We start from the raw sequence: 12,079 nt of genomic DNA, 5'->3' as shown, positions 1-12,079 counted from the left end.
TAATTAGAAGACTTCTTTGCAAACAGTTATTGCAAATACAAAAGTTTCACACATTATTTTAATCGCGAAAAATTTTGTCTTCCTTGGTCTTCACTGATACACTGATTCTATTGCGAGAACAGTTTCTGAGACTTTTTTAAAATAAAAATATAACTTTACACGAACAAATTATAATGCAATTATTGCCTTGCTAGAAGTTAATTTAGTTTTTTATCGTGACCGTAAAACCGACGTCACTGCACGTAAAAAAATAATGTTAAGCGGTCTTTAGCTAGATTTCACTTGCCATGGAATGTAAAACATATAAAAATATGTTAAACATTACACGGAAAGTAATATCCATTGCCCGGGTCTAACCACGAGGAGGTAACCGCTTCTGAAGACCCAAGAGGGATGTGCATCATAAAGATGCTCACATCCGAATATAATTTAAAGGAATCAATCTAACTCTTAGGCCCCACCATAAGATATAATACTAAAAATGCAATGCATTTTTTTGCAATATATTATTAGTATTTAATTTAAACTGAATTATATCAAACATTTCAAAGACTAAATCGCGATAGTGCAAAGTGTTAAACCTGTTATACTTAAAACTAAGTATCAAATTCATCAAAGATTTTGCGAATGTAATTTCGATTATATCTCGTTCGAGATAGAATCGAAGTAAAAATAAATCTTTCAAATGGTTGCAAATACCTTTGAATCATGATACACATTAAAAATGATAGAATTGTCACAAAATAAATTTACGAGTTAAGCATGATAGAATAAAAAGATAAAATTTTGTGACAATTCTAAATAAAAAAACCCGAAGATGGGACTTGTACTATTAAAGTGCAAGTGTACCATGTGCTTTTCCGGGGTCCTACCTACTTAAAATTAAAGTTTAACATTCACTCAGTAAAAAACACATGCATACCCACCCACTCACTCCACGGTTCTCACACATACCACCAGGGTGCAAAAGCCTACACTAGAGAGCATGCCCCGGGGCACCTCCGTCACCCTAGTTCAACCGCGTATTTCTAAACTTAAATTTTAAAAAGGTTACGTACCAGTTGCTGTAATCGTCTGTCAAGGCTAGTGATTATTGCAAATAAAACTACTGCAAAAATACAAGTATACACTAGTATATGTGCATACTAGTTATATACGTGTATATTTCCACAAATAAATGTGGGTGACTCTACTATGCAAAACGATTATTAAAAAAAAAAAAATTCGTATCGTACGCGTGACTCTACAAGTTATTTTTATTTTAATAACTTTTTCAAAAATAAGCGGTATTACACGTATCCCGAACGATGTACAATGCACCACCTACTACGCACACACAGGTGCACTGTACACCGTGCAATCACTAGCACAATGACAGCCGCCAAAGGAAAACTTAAAAACTATAACCTATGCAATCTTTTTCTCACCCATACGTGTAACACCTGGGTAACACGCATAGATGAGAACGAAGCGTGCATAGGGGGAGAAAAAGGGGGCATTAGTATATTAGTTACTGAAAATCCTAATCTAAAAATTGATTAATACAATAAAATATTCTCAAATAAATCTAAGCGGGCTATGACTCTACAAGTCTTTAAGACTTTCAAAAAAAAGATATTAAAAATTGAAAATAATTAAAAAACCTCGGACGAATCCTTTGATTAAGTTGGCTGTTCTAATTAAAGAACTGGGCTTTTTACAGCCGCCACTTAATTGCCAGAGTCTATCCGTTCGCGAAAGGGGTTTGTCTTCTTGCTCATTATTTATAATATCGAAATTAATCGCGATTAAATAAACTAAGTACGAAGCAATGCATGTAAGACACATTTATTACATGCTTTATTGGTACGAAATCGAGTAAATTAAGGGGACCTTCTACTCTGCAATTTAAAAAAATTTATTTTTTTTTTTTATCATTTTTCGAATGTATATATATGTAGAAATATTGTGTTAAAATTTCAAAAAGATCCGATGTCTCTAACTACATTTTTGGTGCCTGAACGTAACTACCTCGGACCGCTTTCCTGAGCGTTCGGCGCGCACGGACGACTCTTATCTTGTTCAATCCCTTTCTCTTTCAATGTTTATTCAAGCAGTTTTTTTTATTGTAATCTGTATAATCCTTCGTATTGTCAGGTATATTTTTCGGGGGATCAGACATAGAGAAATATATAACTGTTTGAAAATGATGATATATAGATTATTAAATTATGATGATGTTAATGGGCTAATAATTTGAATAATACGTGGCCCATTGCTGGGCCCACTAATCAGCCAATGATCAACTACCATTAATCGGCCGATGATCAACTACCATTAATCGGCCAATGATCAACTACCATTAATCGGCCAATGATCAACTACCATTAATGGGCCGATAATAAATTTTATTAATGGCCCGATAATAAATTTTATTAATGGGCCGATAATAAATTTTATTAATAGGCCGATAATAAATTTTATTAATGGGCCGATAATAAATTTCATTAATGGGCCGATAATAAATTTTATTAATGGGCCGATAATAAATTTTATTCATGGGCCGATAATAAATTTTATTAATGGGCCGATAATAAATGCCGGTAATAGGCCGATAATAAAACCGGTATTGGGCCGATAATAAATGCCGGTAATGGGCCGATAATAAATGCCGGTAATGGGCCGATAATAAATGCCGGTAATGGGCCGATAATAAATGCCGGTAATGGGCCGATAATAAATTTTATTAATGGGCCGATAATAAATGCCGGTAATGGGCCGATAATAAATGCCGGTAATGGGCCGATAATAAATTTTATTAATGGGCCGATAATAAATGCCGGTAATGGGCCGATAATAAAACCGGTATTGGGCCGATAATAAATGCCGGTAATGGGCCGATAATAAATGCCGGTAATGGGCCGCTAATAAATGCCGGTAATAAGCCGATAATAAATGCCGGTAATGGGCCGATAATAAATTTTATTAATGGGCCGATAATAAATTTTATTAATGGGCCGATAATAAATGCCGGTAATGGGCCGATAATAAATGCCGGTAATGGGCCGATAATAAATGCCGGTAATGGGCCGATAATAAATGCCAGTAATGGGCCGATAATAAATGCCGGTAATGGGCCGATAATAATTGCCGGTAATGGGCCGATAATAAATGCCGGTAATGGGCCGATAATAAATGCCGGTAATGGGCCGATAATAAATGCCGGTAATGGGCCGATAATAAATGCCGGTAATGGGCCGATAATAAATGCCGGTAATGGGCCGATAATAAATGCCGGTAATGGGCCGATAATAAATGCCGGTAATGGGCCGATAATAAAACCGGTATTGGGCCGATAATAAATGCCGGTAATGGGCCGATAATAAATGCCGGTAATGGGCCGATAATAAATGCCGGTAATGGGCCGATAATAAATTTTATTAATGGGCCGATAATAAATTTTATTAATGGGCCGATAATAAATGCCGGTAATGGGCCGATAATAAAACCGGTAATGGGCCGATAATAAATGCCGGTAATGGGCCGATAATAAATGCCGGTAATGGGCCGATAATAAATGCCGGTAATGGGCCGATAATAAATGCCGGTAATGGGCCGATAATAAATTTTATTAATGGGCTGATAATAAATTTTATTAATGGGCCGATAATAAATGCCGGTAATGGGCCGACAATAAAACCGGTATTGGGCCGATAATAAATGCCGGTAATGGGCCGATAATAAAACCGGTATTGGGCCGATAATAAATGCCGGTAATGGGCCGATAATAAATGCCGGTAATGGGCCGATAATAAATGCCGGTATTGGGCCGATAATAAATGCCGGTAATGGGCCGATAATAAATTTTATTAATGGGCCGATAATAAATTTTATTAATGGGCCGATAATAAATGCCGGTAATGGGCCGATAATAAAACCGGTATTGGGCCGATAATAAATGCCGGTAATGGGCCGATAATAAAACCGGTATTGGGCCGATAATAAATGCCGGTAATGGGCCGATAATAAATGCCGGTAATGGGCCGATAATAAATGCCGGTAATGGGCCGATAATAAATGCCGGTAATGGGCCGATAATAAATTTTATTAATGGGCCGATAATAAATGCCGGTAATGGGCCGATAATAAATGCCGGTAATGGGCCGATAATAAATGCCGGTAATGGGCCGATAATAAATGCCGGTAATGGGCTGATAATAAATTTTATTAATGGGCCGATAATAAAACCGGTATTGGGCCGATAATAAAACCGGTATTGGGCCGATAATAAATGCCGGTAATGGGCCGATAATAAAACCGGTATTGGGCCGATAATAAATGCCGGTAATGGGCCGATAATAAATGCCGGTAATGGGCCGATAATAAATGCCGGTAATGGGCCGATAATAAATTTTATTAATGGGCCGATAATAAATTTTATTAATGGCCCGATAATAAATGCCGGTAATGGGCTGATAATAAAACCGGTATTGGGCCGATAATAAATGCCGGTAATAGGCCGATAATAAATGCCGGTAATGGGCCGATAATAAATGCCGGTATTGGGCCTATAATAAATGCCGGTAATGGGCCGATAATAAATTTTATTAATGGGCCGATAATAAATTTTATTAATGGGCTGATAATAAAACCGGTATTGGGCCGATAATAAATGCCGGTAATAGGCCGATAATAAATGCCGGTAATGGGCCGATAATAAAACCGGTATTGGGCCGATAATAAATGCCGGTAATGGGCCGATAATAAAAGCTGGTATTGGGCCGGTAATAAATGCCGGTAATGGGCCGATAATAAATGCCGGTAATGGGCCGATAATAAAACCGGTATTGGGCCGATAATAAATGCCGGTAATGGGCCGATAATAAATGCCGGTAATGGGCCGATAATAAATGCCGGTAATGGGCCGATAATAAATGCCGGTAATGGGCCAATAATAAATGCCGGTAATGGGCCGATAATAAATGCCGGTAATGGGCCGATAATAAATGCCGGTAATGGGCCGATAATAAATGCCGGTAATGGGCCGATAATAAATGCTGGTAATGGGCCGATAATAAATGCCGGTAATGGGCCGATAATAAATGCCGGTAATGGGCCGATAATAAATGCCGGTAATGGGCCGATAATAAATGCCGGTAATGGGCCGATAATAAAAGCTGGTATTGGGCCGGTAATAAATGCCGGTAATGGGCCGATAATAAATGCCGGTAATGGGCCGATAATAAAAGCCGGTATTGGGCCGATAATAAATGCCGGTAATGGGCCGATAATAAATGCCGGTAATGGGCCGATAATAAATGCCGGTAATGGGCCGATAATAAATGCCGGTAATGGGCCAATAATAAATGCCGGTAATGGGCCGATAATAAATGCCGGTAATGGGCCGATAATAAATGCCGGTAATGGGCCGATAATAAATGCCGGTAATGGGCCGATAATAAATGCCGGTAATGGGCCGATAATAAATGCCGGTAATGGGCCGATAATAAATGCCGGTAATGGGCCGATAATAAATGCCGGTAATGGGCCGATAATAAATGCCGGTAATGGGCCGATAATAAATGCTGGTAATGGGCCGATAATAAATGCCGGTAATGGGCCGATGATCAACTATTATTAATCGGCCAATGATCAATTACCATTAATGGGCCGGGGGTATCATTTGGATATTGAGCCCTCTATGGGCTATTAGAAAACGTCAATGATCGGCCGTTAGTTGTCATCCTTTGCCCGGCGATTGGCCATCCAAGGGCCTGTTTTCAAACTTTGTATGGGGAATTATTAATATCACTCGACTTGAAAAAAAAAAAATAAATAAATAAAAGAATAACTCCACCCCAACTTTTCACCTTTACCAACCCCTACCTTAACTTCTTCTTCATATTCTTCTTCTTCCTCTTTCTTTTCCGCGTTGTGTTTACACTTCCCTTATTATTTTCATTTCAATTCTCATTCTAATATCTTCGACAAGGAAACATTTTTATTTCATAAAAAGAAAAAGAAATGAGAAATGTTTAATTGATCATTGAAGTTGAATTTTATAAAATAACAGATTCCCATGTTCTCAACCCTTTTCAAAGTTTGTTTGCATTTTAATTTATTTTCATTTCAACTTGTTCGTACACTTTCGACGGAGACTGTATCTTTCCTTACAAATAGAAAGGGATCATAATATCTCACGATTCATAAAAAAAAAAAAGATAATAATAATTACCATACGTGTTCCATCGACTGGTGTAAGTACCTCAAAACTAAGGCACTGAAGCAAAAATACAAGCATCCTCCGGCACTTTCTAAAGATGTACAGAAAGTGCTAAAGCCTATTTATGAGGATCTGACTAAGACAGAACTGCTGGAAAGATGTTTAGGTAGACATACGCAGAATAATAATGAAAGCTTTAATAACTGCGTATGGAACATGGCACCTAAACACCTGTTTAACGGCAAAAAAGTTGTTGAAATTGCGTGCAAAGTTTCAGCATGTATCTTTAACGAAGGATTTCAAACAGTGATGAAGATAATGGAAACGATGGGCATGAAACTTGGGCCAGGAGCGATCGACTTTACTAAAAGACGCGACGACCGACGTATCGAATCTGCGAACCGTCGAAGCTCTGAGTGCTCAAAAGATGCCAGATCAAAGTGGAAGAAGGCAAGACTGGAAGAAATTGAAGAATATGAACAAGAAGAAGGTCTATTGTACGGTCCAGGCATCGCAGATTAAGTTTAGGTAAGAATTTTTCACGATTTTGAGTAGAAAAAAACTTTAAACGCGTTTATCTCGAAACTATGTTTTGAAATACTAGCTCCATCGTATCTCACGAACCAGTAAACCGATTCTTATAAAATTTAATCCACATATTCTACACATGAGCTGTAACAAAGTGACGCAGAGTTTTTTCTTATATTTTAATTTTTACTATTTATTTTTAGTCAAAAACAATAAAAAAAAGGTCAAATTTACGTTTTTTTTTGTAATTTGTCCACCATTTTTTTATTTATTGATAAAATTTTTATATAAAACTGTCACTTTGTAGCTGAAGTCATACAGAATATAAAACCATTTTACTTTTATGTTTCAGGTAAGCCATTCTCAAGTTCTGATGGAGCTACCAAAGCACTAAAGTTTTAAGGTGTTTTTTTATACTACTGTTTTTGCAATAAAAAATTAATTAAAATGAAAAAATAAAAATTCATTTATATAGTTTAAGACTCAATTTAACAAACCCAACAACTTTTAGATCGATATCTTTTATAGTTTTCTTGGAAAAAATTCGCGAAAATAGCCTTTTTTTTAGGTGCTCAGAGTAGAAGGTCCCCTTAATACTCGATTTCACCACTACTAAAACGCGAATCAAACACGTAATAAAAAAGAGAGTGCATTTAAGTAATTTGCACTGTAAATTAAAATGAATTAAACCGAAGAGCAAAAAGACCTTTCCTACACTAATAAAACATACATACAATGAAATATACAGTTTCATGAGCCATGCCAAAAAAGGAATAATCCTTTTTTGGAATAAACTCATGTGCTCGTCAATAATTTTTCTTGTAAAAATTACAACCAGTAGCTCGTGCCGATTCGGACCTTTCATCCTCGGCATGATTGAGCACCGGAGAGACTTTAAATTTTTGACTCACTCGTTACCAATGTTATATAACATAGATGTGATATTTTATTAGAATAAAATGTCATATGTATGATATATGAACAGTTGGCATTAGAAGTTCTGCGGTGGCTCCAAAACACTCCTACTTCGTAGAAAATGGTCCCAGCTGCATCCCTCGTCCACCAGGTCCATCGGAGAATTTCTTGATGCACTTTCCTTGCACTCACTCACTCACTCGCGTGACTTTAATAACGCGGTAAACGAATATAAGAAACTATAGATGAGTTTCTTATCGCGAAACCGAAATTTTTCTAATACGGCGAACAACACTGATTCTACACACGCGTATGATTTGAATTTAATTTTACGCCCGTCCGGTCACTGACTCTACTTCGCGATCAAAATTGTACTTTTTAATTAATCGAACAAACACTGACTCTACTTTAAAAACTGCATTGCACGCAGTCAAATGCAAACACACGAAAATTTCACTCCCGGTCACTTCACTGACTTTACTTTAAAAACTGCATTGCACGCAGTTAAATGCAAACCCACGAAAATTTCACTCCCGGTCACACTTCACTGACTCTACTTTCACAAACAGTCTGTACGATTGTTATAAATAAAAAAAACAACTTTATACGAACAAATACACGAATGTTATTAACTGCATTGCTCGCAGTGTATATCTAAAAAATTACGCGTACGCGAAACGCGACGAAATTAAAATTAACGAACGAACGAACGTGATTCTAAATCCGTGATTTTAAAATTATATAATATAAATGAACCAACACTGACTCTGTTTCGTGATAAAAATGTTATTTTAATTATTCGGACAAACACTGACTCTACTTTTGCAACTGTATACCGGACAGTTGAAATATCAAAACCCGACACACGTCTTACCTATGAACAAAAAAAAGAAAAATGAAACGATTAGAATCATTGTTATCATTTAAAAATCATATATAAAATTATTGAAGAAATGTTTAATAGAAAAGTTAACTTACCTTTTCATCTTTTTAGATGATGCCCGACAGGTATCCCACCTTTAAAGATGACGATGCTGTAGACGGTTCAAACGACGGAGAAACTTCTACGTGTTTCTTATCGCGAACACGGCACTGACTCTACTTCGCGATTCAATTTTACTTTAATTATTCGAACAAACACTGACTCTTATTTTTACAACTGCATTGCACGCAGTCAAAAAATTCAAACACTCACACTGCTTACCCTTCTGAAATAAGAAAAAAGTACAAAACGATTAGAATCATTGTTATCATTTCAAAATTATTAGTAATTAATAAATTAAATGTTTAATATCAAAATTAATTTACCTTCTATCTTCAGTGATGAATGCCCGATGGGTCTCCTACCCTTAGGATGACGATGCACGCGTGTTTAAATCGAATAAAAGAAACTATCGGAGTTTCTTTACCCGAACAAAACCGACATTTTTATATACGGCGAACAAACACTGACTCTAATTCGCGATTTTATTGAACGATGCAAGCAAACGATCCCTTCATTGCCAACACGCACGATTGCAATGGTACTCTGAAACAAAAAAATGAAAAAGAACCATTAATATCATCGTCATAATATAAAAGACACATTAAAATTATCATCAAAATGTTTGATAGAAAATTTATACTTACTTGTAGTCTTCAGTGATGAATGCCCGATGGGTTTCCTACCCTTAAGATGACGTTGACCAGTAGACGGTAACGAAAATAAAAAACTATAATAAAATTTTTTATTACAAACGCGAACGCGAACGCGATCGCGACCGAGACGTGTTTTAAACCGACCGCACTACACGTCAAAAAATTGACTGAAAGAATGTACATGATTAAAGTTACTATAAAATAAATCGAGTATTATTATATGAAATATAATATGAAAGTGAATATTATAAGGGAAAACAATGAGAGGAATGTGAATATGATATTAATTAGGAAAATGAAAGAAACCAATTATTATTAGAATATTAATGATAAGCGGTCTTTGGCTGGATTTTACTTGCAATGGAATGTAAAATATAAAAAATATGTTAAACATTACATGGAAAGTAAAATACCATTGCCCGGGTCTAACCACGAGGAGGTAACCGCTTCTGAAGACCCAAGAGGGATGTGCATCCAAAAGATGCTCACATCCGAATACAATTCAAAGGAATGAATCTAACTCTTAGGCCCCACCATAAGAGTACCATCCGACAAATCGTTAAAATTATTACCGAAAATACCAGAGACAAATTACAATACTAAAAAATACAAAATGATAAACAATGAGTGTAATCTGAAAAGAAATTCAATAGAATCATCGATGATACTTAAAACTAACACACCCTAGAATAACTTCAACTTATAGAAATACAATCTATATACATTTACATACATAATTTTCAATCTCCATAAAATAAAGTATAATAATTAAAAAGAGTATACAATTATGAATTGTTCCATGGAACCTATAAATAAAGAAAATACATTAAAAATAATGATCACACATGTGCAATGCTACAAAAAGAATTATATAAAGATACAAATTTTCATTTTATTTATACAAATAATTATTTTATACTATCCTACATTACCAAGTCCACTTCTGGTTTCTTTATGGTCCTCCTTTGGTCCACCTGTGGTCGTTTCCTTACCATAGTCCAATCTGCAACAGAAAACAAAGGGATAAAAAAGAGTTAAACAATAAAAGGGATAGGAAAAAAGGGGGGATGGGTGTAACTTTTAAAGCGGAACTTTTCACGATTTTTTTTTTAAGTGGTTTCCCACCGGTTGGAATAGTCCACTGACTCTAAATTTAGGAGAAACCTACACTAAATGTTCAGTCCAACACCATATACTAACAGCGAACTTACGGAAAAGAATCCTTGGGTCCGTCTAACAATTAGCGGAAGATGCCTTCCCTTACAATATAGCTTCAGTTTCCCATGCTAAATGCATATCTAACTATGCATATCAAAAAGCCAAAAAATAAAAAAAGAAAAATAAAAGAGACGATAGTTCCAGTTTAAAAGTTAAATGAACATGATTCTATCCTTGGGAGTAAGAAGTAGAATCATGGCTCGCGTGGGCAAGGTCGCATCCCTGAAGTAAATTCTTTATTCGTAAATGGTACCACCCTTTATGAACAAAAAATTTACCCGCTACCCATTAAACCGCTTCTGAAACAGAAATTTTAATGAATATTAATACAATTTTATTTGCGATGTAAGTAATTAGAACGTTTTGTGTTACTTTCCGATCCAGGAACGCAATCAAGTTAAATACAGTCATCTGATAAACTGAACAAATAAATTCATATTAAAATTATTTTCAATTCAAAGTACGTTAATGTGTATGTAACGTTTAAACCAATGAATATGCGTTGAAATAATCTGAAAAATAAATAAAGTGTATTAGAATAATGAAATAAGTGTTAAATAATCGAAAAGAATTCGTATTAAAGTTTAAAAGCACTGTGTATATGTTAGGTGGTCCATCTTCCTCGAAATTTCCCTTCAGACTGAGTCATTATTCTCTAAAACAAAACATTAGTTAGAAAGTTGTTTATATGACTTTGTTTTATTTCGAGCATGTGTGCAACGGTAATAATAATTCTAATAAAGAAAATTAAATATTATAACGTTCAGATTTTATTATTTTATTCATTCTAACGTAATTAATTTATTGTTCATGTGCAGTGATGACTTCGAGTGCTAAATAATGCTGTAATATAAGTAAAGTGTATAAGAATATTATAATAATTGTTAATTAATCGATAGAAGTATCGATTATTATTTAAAAGTACGGTATATATTTTCGGAGTACCTTCCTCTTCGAAATTTACTTATAGACTGAGCCGTTGTTCTCTAAAACAAAACATTAATTAGAAAGTTGTTTATATGACTTTTTAAATGTTTTTGCGATCTTTTTATGCTAGCTTACTTTAACCAATGATAAACTCGCCTATCAGTCAAACCAACATCAGAACTCTAAGAGTATTTTAAGTGGATTTTTATTTTCGTGTATTATTAAAAATTTAATCTAAGTCTTCTATTTTATTTGTTGATAATTGATTTTATGAAAATATATATAATACATTTATACTATAGTTGTATCCCATTTTTTATATGTGTGTTTAAAATAATCTCATAATTCAGTTTCATATTTTACCGGCTGCGCACAACTACTTGCGCATGTACCACGAATTTTTCTATCTCATTTCATGTCACCTAACCAGTGATCCCATTCGTACGATAATTATCGTACGTGTCACATAATTTAAAGCCTTGTACGATCCAAAATTCAGCCTGTACGATAATTTTTTTTTTTACTCATCAAATTTTGCAAACGGGTAAGTTAGAAAGGTAAAGGGGTTCAACTTTTTTTTATGATTTGGTGGCCTTTCGGTGGACTTATCCAATCGCCGACTAAATTCTACCAACTGTAAAAAAAAAAAGT

This window comes from Polistes dominula, unplaced genomic scaffold, assembly GCF_049000335.1.
Source record: "Polistes dominula isolate Pdom_NZ unplaced genomic scaffold, Pdom_raw_medaka contig_33, whole genome shotgun sequence".
In the NCBI taxonomy this organism is placed as follows: Eukaryota; Metazoa; Arthropoda; class Insecta; order Hymenoptera; family Vespidae; genus Polistes; species Polistes dominula.
The sequence above is the reverse complement of the archived record's forward strand: the minus strand, read 5'-3'. Positions refer to the sequence as shown.